Raw genomic sequence first — 11483 nt, forward strand, 5'->3', positions numbered from 1 at the left:
TGTAAACCAGCGCTGTGCATGTAATAAAGACTCAAAAGGTAACTTATTGTCCTTGTTCTCCCCAAAGACTGGAGTCACCTGTCTGTGCCATTTAGCACTTCACTGCTTTTCTTCTTCCCTTACCCAACCGTCTTGTGCATTCATATTGTATCTTCTGAACCAGGGACAAGGTCAAATACCTCTAGGAACCTGGGCCCTGCCCTAATACCCAGTACAGGGCAACATGCGGAGAAGGGGCCCAACAGATGATAAATTAATGAACAAATTATTCCAGGAAGTCCAAAGAGTTGCTAATAAGAAAAACAATGCAGAGCCAGGGATGAGGCAGAGAATAATGAGACAGAGAGCAGCAGCTGGGGGGTATGTTTGGGGTGCTTTCACCTTGGTAAGCATGGAGCCACACATGCTCCCCCGGACACTGTCCCTTCAGTCAATAACAGTACCAGCTAACACTCAGGGTGTTCACTGCTGCTTATCAAGTGCCGGCAGGATTCTAAATGCTCACAGCCACACCAAGCACATAGGACTGTCATGCTATTGCACAGATGGAGAAACTGAGACCCAGGGAGGTTAAATAACATACACAAGGTCACACACCCTAGTAAATGATGCAGAAGTCTAGTTCCAGAATTCATGCTCCTTACCACTACACATTTTGGGGAGTGAGTGTGTGTGTCTCTGTGTGTGTGTTTGTGTGTGTGTGAGAGAGAGAGAGAGAGAGAGGCGGTGTTAAGTTTCACTTGGGACCTTACTGAGGACTACAGCCCGGGAGACAGCCTCTCTGACAGCTCCGAGGAGCCGCTCCGAAGAGGAAAGGGAAGAGCCAGGGTATATATGAACTTTTTTGTCCTGAGAAACATGTAGTCAAGCATAAAAAGATGAGTCATCGATTTTACTGCTTTTCTGCATATGGGAAGATGCAAGAATCTGGGGTCATTGAAATTCTTCCTGAGATATGCATCTTAACTATCCAGGGGCCGGCATATCCAAAGTACAGGATGGTTGTTTTTCTCCATCCTGAATTCCTCTCAGGCTGCACTGTCAGTGGGCAACTGCAGTGGCTAATGGCTTGATCCTTGTAGAACTGGAATGGCAGGCAAGATTTTTTTCTTTACAGTGACATGGAACCCGGGAAAATGTCATTCCTTCTTTCTTTCCTCTTCCTCTGGACTTCTTTCTCAGGTAAGATTATTCAGGCAACCCCTGAAACCTGGGTGTGGAGAAGCGGGGCTTGAAGATTGCAAAGCCCAGGTGTGAACCAGGAAAACAGAGACTCACTCCCACATTTTGGGTTTTACTCTAATTTCGCTCCACCCTTCACCAGCTAAGAGATCTCAGGCAAGCGACCTAACGTCACTGAGCCTCGTGTTTCCCAGCCTGTTAAGTGGGCATCATTTATGTAACCTCCCAAGATTGTTATAAGGATTAAAGGAGATTGTCGTGTCATGACAGTGTACTGATAAAGCATACTCCAGATAAATTATTTCCCTTTCCACCTTTCCCACACCTTAATATAAGTAAGGTTTTCAGCCAAATCCCTTGCCCTCCTTCACTGTCCTACCAGGGAACAATCTATACTCCACCCTGGCTTTTCCTGCCTGGTGCACATGCCCAAGCACCTGGGCCTCATAAAAGCCTGCAGAAGCAGCTTGGAAACAAGCACGAGAGGGGAGCAACTGCACCACGGTCCAGACGGCTGCTGGTGTGCAAATGAATGTTGCATGCGGAGAGGCTGGCCAGCCAGGCACTGCCAGACCTGACTGATAGCCGGGACAGAGCCTGGAAGCCTGTAGAGGCCGGGGCTAGTACCATCTGCGGTTCTGAGGCTGCATCTGTGTAGGGCACGGAGAGAGCAACGCAGGTAAAAGTGACAGGCAGCTACTTCCACCAAAGTTGGAAGATCAGACTGCCTGGGAAAGTTGTATACAGAAAAGCAAAATTCTGAATTCCTTGAGAAGGAATTCTGTTGCAAAATTCCTTTACTGTGAAGAATTAAATTTAAAGCCAAGAAGTACAGATACACACAATTATATTTTGGAGGTCAATCCACATTTTCATACAGCAACTTTGCTTAAAGCAAGGATATCTTTAAGCTGATGAACCCTTCTCTGAGGTCACTGGTCATGGACACAGAGACTGTTTCATTTAGCAACATGTGAAAGGGTCCTAAATGTTATTACCAAATGGAGTCAACTCAACCAATATAGCAGGGAGCAGAGGGGAAGATGCTTAACCACTGCCAGGAGATGTAAGTAATTTCTATTTGAATGGACTTGATCATGGTGATCCAAAGGTCTTCTAAAATAAAAGATTAAAACACAAGCAAAAACTGTATCTCACTGAGCATACCCAGCAAGAAGTCCCATTAGGCCTTTCCCACAATAGATCAGCTTCCAAATACAGACATGACAAAGAGATACTGAAGGAAGGAGGAGTGGGAGGGCTGGCAGGCACCAGCACAAGGCAACCACCGAGTTCCCAGGTCCCTGTAGGCACAGTATCGGGGTCCTAGAGTTAGAAAGGAGCCTCAGAGGTAACATGGTCCAATCTAATTCCCAAAGCATCGGTTAAGTGCCTCCCTGCTCACGACTGCTCCCACCCGTTAGAGCACCTGGGAAACGGTACTCCAGCAGCCCAGGGCACTGGCACCTCCAAGGCAAGCAGCACAAGCCACAGATGGCAGTGGTGCTGGGCCAAAGGGCAGCCTTCAGGAAGGGGAGGTGGCCCCATCCTTTCCTACAGCCAAGGTGCTGGGCTGGTCCTCAGAGAGCAGCTGCAAACAGATCCGCGGTTTGCAAATATACAAACATTCCTGAAACAATAGCCACGGGGGTAAATTCTAGAAATTCTCAATCTTATGTGTACGAAATTAACAAAACCAAATGGACAAAAAAATATTTTGCCCGTTAGCATAAATTTTCTTACCACTCCATGTTCAGGGCTCCCTGGCCAGTGGAGCCACTAATCACAACACATTATGGTTTTCTGCATCTGTGCTTTCCCCCCTTGCAGGCGGACAGCGTCTTATTGTCTGGCACGTGCCTTACATATAGTAGCTGCTCAATAAACATGTGCTAAGAGGAAGCCCCAGCATGAAGTCAAAGCTCTTAGGTTCCGGCCCCTCTGTCCCCGAGCTCCCTGAGGGTGGTCGAGGTCCGAGGAGTCTCTGGGCCCTGCTCAGCCCACTGAGGCACACAGCGTCCAGTGAGTCCTGGGGGCCCAGGCACACTGCCATCTCTCCCATTTCTCTCCCATTTCTCTCCCCTGCCCCATACTGTCTTTTTCTTCCTTGCTTCCTCTTCTTTTTGCTCCCTCAACATGTCACCTTACAGTGAGGTAATTAGACGCACAGGATTTGGAGTCATCCAGCCTCAGCAACTTATTTGAGGTTACGGACCTTAGCCTCTCTGCAAGTTTCCCTAGTGTGAAGCAGGAGACTAGAAGTGGCGTGTGCACATAAGGCGCTGGGCTGTGTCTGGCCAACCGTAGCGCTCGGTAGGTGATGGCTACTCCTATATAATTGCCCACGGTACCTACTTGTCTAAGGGTGCTTAAAAATGCCAAAGGCAGGAGGTTGATTTGTTTTCCCTACATCTGCAAGTCTGGTTTTGAGAAAAGCCTATCTGCTTTGGAAACAAACTGAAACATGACCGTGTCACTAGTTAAAATACTTCCTTTTCCTTTTTCACAGGGAAACAAATGGCTCTGACCAGTCATGACCAAACTGGGTAAAAGGTTCTGTTCCAAACAGTGGTTAGGATCCCACACTACCTCATTCAGAAAAACAGAATAAATAAATTAAATAAAAATCATCCATAAAGTAGTTGAGCTAGGGCAATGATAGGGTTTGCGCGAGCTCTAGGTTTTGGGAATCAGAAACCTATGCGGGGCAAAAAAGTAGAGGAGGGAAGGGCAAGGGTTTCCTCAGCTTTTCAGACAGCAGACCTGTAATCAACCCTCTTTCCAGATCCCATGGCCCAGCCACTAGGTCCCCGAAGACTACACTGTCCTAAATGTCCCTTCTGGGAAGCCCACCTGTGTTCCCCTCTGAATGCTTCAGAATTACCTCCTCTCACCCTGCCCCCTTTTTAAAGGAATATGCGAGTTAACCTAAACGCATCTCTCCTGTAGCATTTCAAACAGATAACTCAAAAGTGAAGAGAGGGACAATGTGAAACAGTGCAGGGAAGGTTGGAAGAGAGGAAGGGCTGACCCCCATGACAGAGGTAAGTCAGCTGCCCTTGGCTGGTCCGTGAGTGCACAACTCCAGAACCGAATGCCTGAGTCTGAATGAAGCCTAAGTCCACCTTTTCTAACGGGACAATCACTGAGCTCTCTGTGTGCAGGAAACAGGGGCCATCGCAGCACCGACCCGCTCGGGCAGCCAGGAGGACTGAGTGCGGTCACCATGCACCCACTCAGAACAGGACCGGCACACAGCTAACGGCCTGGACGCGGGACTGCAGACGCCACCATCGGGATGCTACTCTCCCCACTTCTCTCCCTCTGCTACTCACAGACCCAGCGTTGGCAATCACAAGGCAGCCTGGTCGTCGGGGTGGGTGTGTGAGGAAGGCAGCAAAGAAGGTAGCCGGGACCTTTGTAAGCCGGCTTTCTGTAGGCCGGGGACAACCTGCGTGGAGGTTTGTTGGCATAATCCGGGGGGCGACCGGGGCTGGAGGAAGAATTGCCTACCCTTGGTCTTCCCTCTGGGCTGCTCTGCCCCTCTCTCTCCCAAGCTCCAGCACAGACACAGGGACTCAAGCCTCCTCCATATTTTGCTTAATCAGCAACAGAAAAGAGGCAGGGCAGGAGACAGGGCAAAGCCGGGACCAACCAAAGTTTCACTCCGCCTTTCATGTAGTTATTTGTTTTAACAGTAAGGAAAAAATCAATAAAAGCTACTAGTTAACCACTTGACGGAGTACTGTTCCTCTCCTTCCAGAGTTAACCAGACCAGACCCTTCACTAGGTCACTAGGTCAACGGTTAAACAGGCCTCTGTAGACCCGCCTAACGCAGAAAGACCCCTCTCCCGGTGTTCATCCACACACGCACACGAGCTTGTCCGTCCTCCGGCACAGAGACTGGAGGCGCTGCTCCTGCCAGGGACCTGACCTCTTAGCAGAAGCTTCTGCCCTTTGTCTTCCACCTTTCACCAGGGTACAAACCAACAGTCCTACTTCTTCTCCTTTCTTTAATCTAATTGTCACCACTTTCTTTTTTTTTTTTTAACTTGTGGCAATTTTCTCTTCTCTGTGAAACTTGACACTGACAAAAAGTCAATGAACTGCAGGGTTTAGGGAGATAGTTTGCCTGTCCTCCCTCCCCAATTTCTTGATAACAATGACCATACACCTCAAGACAGCTAAAGCCCACACCAAGAAAACAGCAGGTCATGTGCAGCTGAGCCCCAGGGGGCAGGGATGTTGTTCTGTCCCCTGGTGCGTACCACACACCTCAGAGCCCGATGCCCTCCACCACCCCACCCCATTCCACAGGTTCAGAGCTGAATTCTGAAAAGTGGAACCAAAGGTGACAGAAGGGGTGGCTGGAGGAAGGGGAAGTCCAGAGAGAGTTTAGGTGAATTTCCCAACAATATTCCCACCGTTCCCACAATGTACCGCATTATTTGTAGAAGTTAAAGACCAAAGAAGAATCAGATTTTCAACTCTGCCATCTAAAGCAGAAACTGAGAGCCTTATTTACTGCACAGATTCTAGCCCAAGTGTCATGCCTCCAGGTTTACAATTTCAACCTGCCACTTAAGTTAAAAAGCCTGTGTACTAAAGGTGTCCCCTGGGTTAGAATATCACAAATTTCCTCCGTCCACAAACCATTTCAATTCTCTCTATCCCTAGTCTCCCCATCTGGCCTCATTAAATATTTCACACTCTCCAAATAAAGATCGTTTTTCAGCTCTATTTTTTCTAAGCTAATGATCTGGCTAAAGAACGCTTCTGGTCCAAGAAAAGCCCAGAATCTTTTCTACTATTCTACTTCAATGAAAACTAAAGCCCCCAGGGACCTCCCTGGTAGCACAGTGGTTAAGAGTCCGCCTGCCAATGACAAGGTGACAAGGGTTCGAGCCCTTGGTCCGGGAAGATCCCACATGCCGCGGAGCAACTAAGCCCGTGCACCACAACTACTGAGCCTGCACTCTAGAGCCCGTGAGCCACAACTGCTGAGCCCGCGTGCCGCAACTACTGAAGTCCTCGTGCCTAGAGCCCGTGCTCCGCAACAAGAGAAGCCACCGCAATGAGAAGCCCGTGCACCGCCACGAAGAGTAGTCCCTGCTCGCCACAACGAGAGGAAGCCCGTGCAGCAACGAAGACCCAACACAGCCAAAAATAAATAAATAACTTTACTTTTAAAAAAAAAAGAAAGAAAGAAAACTAAAGCCCCCGTAAAACCACAGCCCGTCAGACCCAGAGAAGCAGCAGCAACAGGTGTCAGGGACTCTGCCGTCTACTCCCCAGTCCCCACTAAAGCATGGAGGTCAGGAGCACACACTTCAGAATCAGCCCAGCTCTGGGCGCCAGCCCTGCTTTCTGTCACTGCCTTGACCTGGGTCTCACCAAACCCTAGTTCATGTAAAACCAGGGAAAATAAACGTCCCACCTTGTACACTGTCGTGGGGAAGAAATGAGGTGATGGCATAGGCTCCCACACATAAGCACCCAACAAATGCTAACTATTCTTAGCTATCCAGTAATCTAAAAAGCACAATGGTCTGGTGTCTTTAAGTTTTCCAGGTTCCAAAAAAAGAGGGTTTTTTTTCCCCCTACAAACGAATCAGTGAAATGCCACATGGAAGCAACCTAAGTGTCCCATCCACAGACGAATGGATAAAGGTGTGGCACATATATACAATGGAATACGACTCAGCCATAAAAAGAAATGAAACTGAGTTATTTGTAGTGAGGTGGGTGGACCTAGAGTCTGTTCTACAGGGTGAAGTAAGTCAGAAAGAGAAAAACAAATACCATATGCTAACACATATATATGGAATCTAAAAAAAAAAAAAAAAAAAAGGTTATGAAGAACCTAGGGGCAGGACAGGAACAAAGACACAGATGTAGAGAATGGACTTGAGGACACGGGGAGGGGGAAGGGTAAGCTGGGACGAAGTGAGAGAGTGGCATGGACATATATACACTACCAAATGTAAAATAGCTAGCTAGTGGGAAGCAGCCGCAGAGCACAGGGAGATCAGCTCGGTGCTTTGTGACCACCTAGAGGGGTGGGATAGGGAGGGTGGGAGGGAGACGCAAGAGGGAGGGGATATGGGGATATATGTATACATATAGCTGATTCATTTTGTTATAAAGCAGAAACTAACACACCATTGTAAAGCAATTATACTCCAATAAAGATGTTAAAAAAAAAGAACGAAAGAAAGAAATACCATAAGGAGGAAAACTCAGTTGAAGCCCAATTCAGGCATCAACTCACTACTTAGAACAAATCACATCACCTCCATTTCTTCATCTATAAGGTAGGAATAACACACTGCACTAAACTTGATGACCTCGGAGACAAAAATGAATCAATGATAACAGGCGATGAAAAAGCTTTCACTTCTTCAAAGAAAAGCAATAAATAAATCCAGAGTATGATTATTATTAAAATGTGACTCCCAATATTATGGGACATACATAAACCATGATGCTACTTACTGTTTCAAGAACATTGGGTTTGACAGCCTTTTAATCTGGTCACATGGAGCCTGGTACAAGCAGGAGGGGGTACATGTAAACCCCAGTTCAGAGGCAGAGCCCACAAATCTAGGACCATGCCCTGCCTGCTGGTCAGGTGTCACCCACTCTGGGCCATTTCTTACATCCCGATGCCAGAAATTAGGAAGAGTTTATGGTTCCGCCCGTACAGGTTAAACCAATGACAACCAAAATCCTTACCCACAGGACTTCTCAACAGACCCAAGAAAGGGTCCACTCTGACCATTTATTCACCTGTGTGAGCAGTGTAAGACCTCTTCCACGGTGTACACCATCCTTTCTGAAAAAATGCACACATGAGCTGGAAGGAAGAGCTCATTTTTTTCTTGTTTGGTATTTACTTCTAGGTCCGGAGGTTTGAGTTTCATTTTTAACGTACCATAAAAATTTTGGTGTGAGAGCTAGGGGTTGGGATGGGAAGAGGAGTGGGGAGGTTGGGGGACTAGTCCTAACTTAAGAAGGGAGCATGCAAACAAAACTGCATCTGATTTCATCATCCATGGGTCTCCCAAAACCAAACAGGAAAGAAGAAAATCATTTGTGGTTATTAAACATCTACTGTGTGCCAGGCATTGCACTAAATACTTGGTATACGTTACTCCAAAGCCCATTTTCTCCCCAGCACCTAGAACACCAGGAAACAGCAGTCACCTGGACCATCCCAGGTGGGGGGAAAAAACCTCACAACCTAGCAGTCAAGTTCCAGACATTTCAAAGGTTAGTGCTGTGAACACAAAAAGGAGGCTTAGCTAGGAACCAGGTCCAAGTTCCTAAAGATTCTTTGCAAGAGGAACATCTAAACCCTGTTTTTCCTATAATTCTGGAATTAACTCATGGTATTTAATATACTATCCAAAAAGTTAAAAAATTTTTAAAACCTGGAGCACAAGAAGCATTCACTGTAGGGCCACAACAACCTGAGTCAAGTTTCTGACCAGGTCCGTCTGAAGATCAAATAAGAAGTTTATACTAGCCTCTCTTTTCTTCTTCCCTTAGGCCGCACCAAGGGACATGCAGGATCTAGCTCCCCGAGCAGGGATCGAACCCGCACCCCCGGCATTGGGAGCGCGGGCTCTTACCCACTGGACCGCCAGCGAGGTCCCTGTGCTAGCCTCCTGAGGGACCCTTACAGATGTGCTCACAGGAGAACCACCGCAACAAGGAACTGGCATCGGTGTGGCCAGGTGGTGAGGCACAGAGCCCTCCTGCTGGCCCCGCAACTGAGGGGCACGGCCCTGCTCACTACAACACCCGCCTCATCCGCACCCTGGGGTGCGATCCAAACGACTGTCTCCCCGGCAAACTGTCACACGGATGGGACTTGCAAAGTTTACACGCCATCTCTCCATCCACAACCCAGAAGATGAGAAGGTGGTAAGCCTTGAAGAAACACTGTTTCCAAGACACCTCCATGTCTCGGCACTAAGCCCTGACGTCGGCGGTAACTGCTGCCCGCGGTAAAGAGCCGCCACCTTGGACCTCACACGCGGGGTGTATGGCTGGAGACGGTTTCCCTGAACTGAGTCTGGAGGGGAATCTGGAGACGAGGGCGGTCCGTGCGCCTTAGCGGACGGGGTGGACACGGGGGACGGGGGGACACGGGGGGACACAGGCGGACAGGGGCACACGGGAGATGGGGAAACACGAGGGGATGGGGACACGGGGGACGGGGGTCACGGGGGGATGGGAGGCACGGGGGACAGGGGCACATAGGGGACGGGGGGATACGGGGGGACAGGGGCACAGGGGGGATGGAGGAACATGGGGAGGATGGGGACACCGGGAGATGGTGGACACGGGGGAATGGGGGGTATGGAGAGACGAGGGGGACGAGGAGAAGGGGGATGGGGGACACGTGGGGACCTGAGGGGACGAGGGCCACGAGAAGAACGAGTGGTCAAGGCCCCGCCGCGCCCGCGCTCCCCGGCGCGGCTTCTCGGCGGCGCGTCCGCCCGCGGACTCGCCGGCGGCCTGCGGGCCCCCTCGTGCCCGGCCTCGGACAGCGCCCCCGGCAAGCGCGCCGAGCCTCCCGCCCGCCGCCCGCCGCCCGCCGCCCTGGACCCGGGCCCGCCTTCCGCTCCGGGGCCGCGGCGGCCAGAGGGAGGCGCCCGGCCCGCGCGGGTCCCGGCCCGGTCCAGAGCCCGTCTCACCTCCGCCTCATGCCGCAGTGCGCCGGCGTCCCGGCCGCAGCCCGCAGTCCCGCACCTCGCCCCTCGGCCCTTCGGCCGCGGCGTCCGGCGCCCCAGCCCCGCGGCGACCCCGCTCCGGCCAGCGCCTCAACCCGCGACCGCTCCTCAGCGTTCGGCGTCCCGCGCGGGCTGCACCGCGGCGGCTGCTGAGGTAGCAGCGCTGCCGCCGGGCGGGGCGGGCACATGTGAGGGCGGGGCTGCGGCCCCCGGGGCGCGACCACCGGACACCGGCCTCGGGGCACTGACATCACCGCGCCTCCGGAACCCGCTCTGCCTCCTAACCCCAGGGACGCCGTCGCTACCCGTAGGCTCAGACTCTGCCAGAAGCTCATGGTTCTATGCAGAAGGTAAGGAAAGGAGCCGCCGCCACACCCTTCTTCCTCTCCACCCCTCCTCCGCGGGTCCAGTGGTACATTCCTCAACGCCCGCCCCGAGGGGCCAGGGAGAAGCTGATTGGTTGAGAACCTTAGAAGGGGGCGAGGAACCGCGCGAAATGGCCAATGGAAAAGGACGGTGGGCACATCAAAGCCGGCCAGATGGGGAGGAGAGAGGATGCGATTAAAGGGCACGTATTCGTTGCGCTCAGTAGCCGCCGCACAACACAACTGGAATTTTCTTTCTGATCCTATCGAGAAGGGAAACAAAGAGACCGGGGATCCTCAAGTTTCGGGATTAGAGAGCGAAAAGAAAATATGGAGAGAACTGAAGCAGATATCTGTGTGTGCCTTTCGGTAGGTTACTCCATCTTGGCCTCAGTTATCTAATCCGATGAGGATATTGGACTAGAATTGATCTCTGATGGTCCTTCTCATACTTTGCGAGCCTATGAGCCTTTGCATGGGATTAGCAATATTTACATATGTTCTTCAAATTGGGGCATCTTCCTAAAGAACTTTGCTTGAAAGTGAGTAGACTTTCTTTCAACCAAAGTTGAAAGTTGACACCAGTTCCTTGATATAGACGGTATTAACCTCACCTTTTGTCAAGACAAAGTCAATATCCTTTCTGGGTCCCTTTCTTAAAGCAGAGCATTCTTCTTCTATGTGGAGAACCACACTCTCCCCAATAATTTATACTCTTCCAAGAGTCACCTCCTCCTCTTCTCTCTTCCTCCATGTAATCAGACAAAGCTTCAATTAATAATTCATTCGCCTGTTGAACTGTCCAGAATCCCTGGCTTCAGCAACAAGTCTTGCTGGTCAGGCATCATCAGAGTTGCCAAAGTGCTGGTCACTATCTCAAGTCTGCAGCAGCCATTCAACTCTGCAAGGCCCGTGAGGCGCTCAGTCTCACTGCCTGTCAAATTCAAGACTTCAGCACGTCCTATAAGGGTCCCACCCGCTCTGTTTTAGAGCTTTACACCGGCAGCAGGCCTACATTTTGGTACCAAGCCTAAGGCCAACTCCACCTTCCTTTTTCAGAACTTTTCAACCTCCCGTCAGCTGCTCACCCTGCACCCACTCAACCCTCTTCCAAATTGTATCAGGTGCTTGGGGTACCCTTAGTAGCTCCACTCCCCAGCCAGAGAACTCATCTTCCAACTATTATGCAAAGAG

General features: G+C 50.6%; 1 protein-coding gene across 26 annotated transcripts in view; it reads right to left on the reverse strand.

Moving 5' to 3' along the window:
• Window positions 1–10070, reverse strand: part of MICAL3 (microtubule associated monooxygenase, calponin and LIM domain containing 3) — a 175915-nt gene extending 165845 nt beyond the window's left edge. For 13 of the 26 annotated variants that reach the window (XM_082420522.1, XM_082420511.1, XM_082420507.1 and 10 more), the window contains exon 1: window positions 9889–10069. The gene's annotated coding sequence lies outside the window, so the exon portion shown is untranslated. Of the gene's footprint in view, window positions 1–9888 lie in introns of all 26 variants that reach the window. The other 13 variants (XM_082420527.1, XM_082420526.1, XM_082420528.1 and 10 more) reach the window with 3 other exon arrangements.
• Between the last annotated feature and the right edge of the window lie 1413 nt (window positions 10071–11483).

This window comes from Balaenoptera physalus, assembly GCF_965194825.1.
Source record: "Balaenoptera physalus genome assembly, chromosome: 13".
NCBI lineage: Eukaryota > Metazoa > Chordata > Mammalia > Artiodactyla > Balaenopteridae > Balaenoptera > Balaenoptera physalus.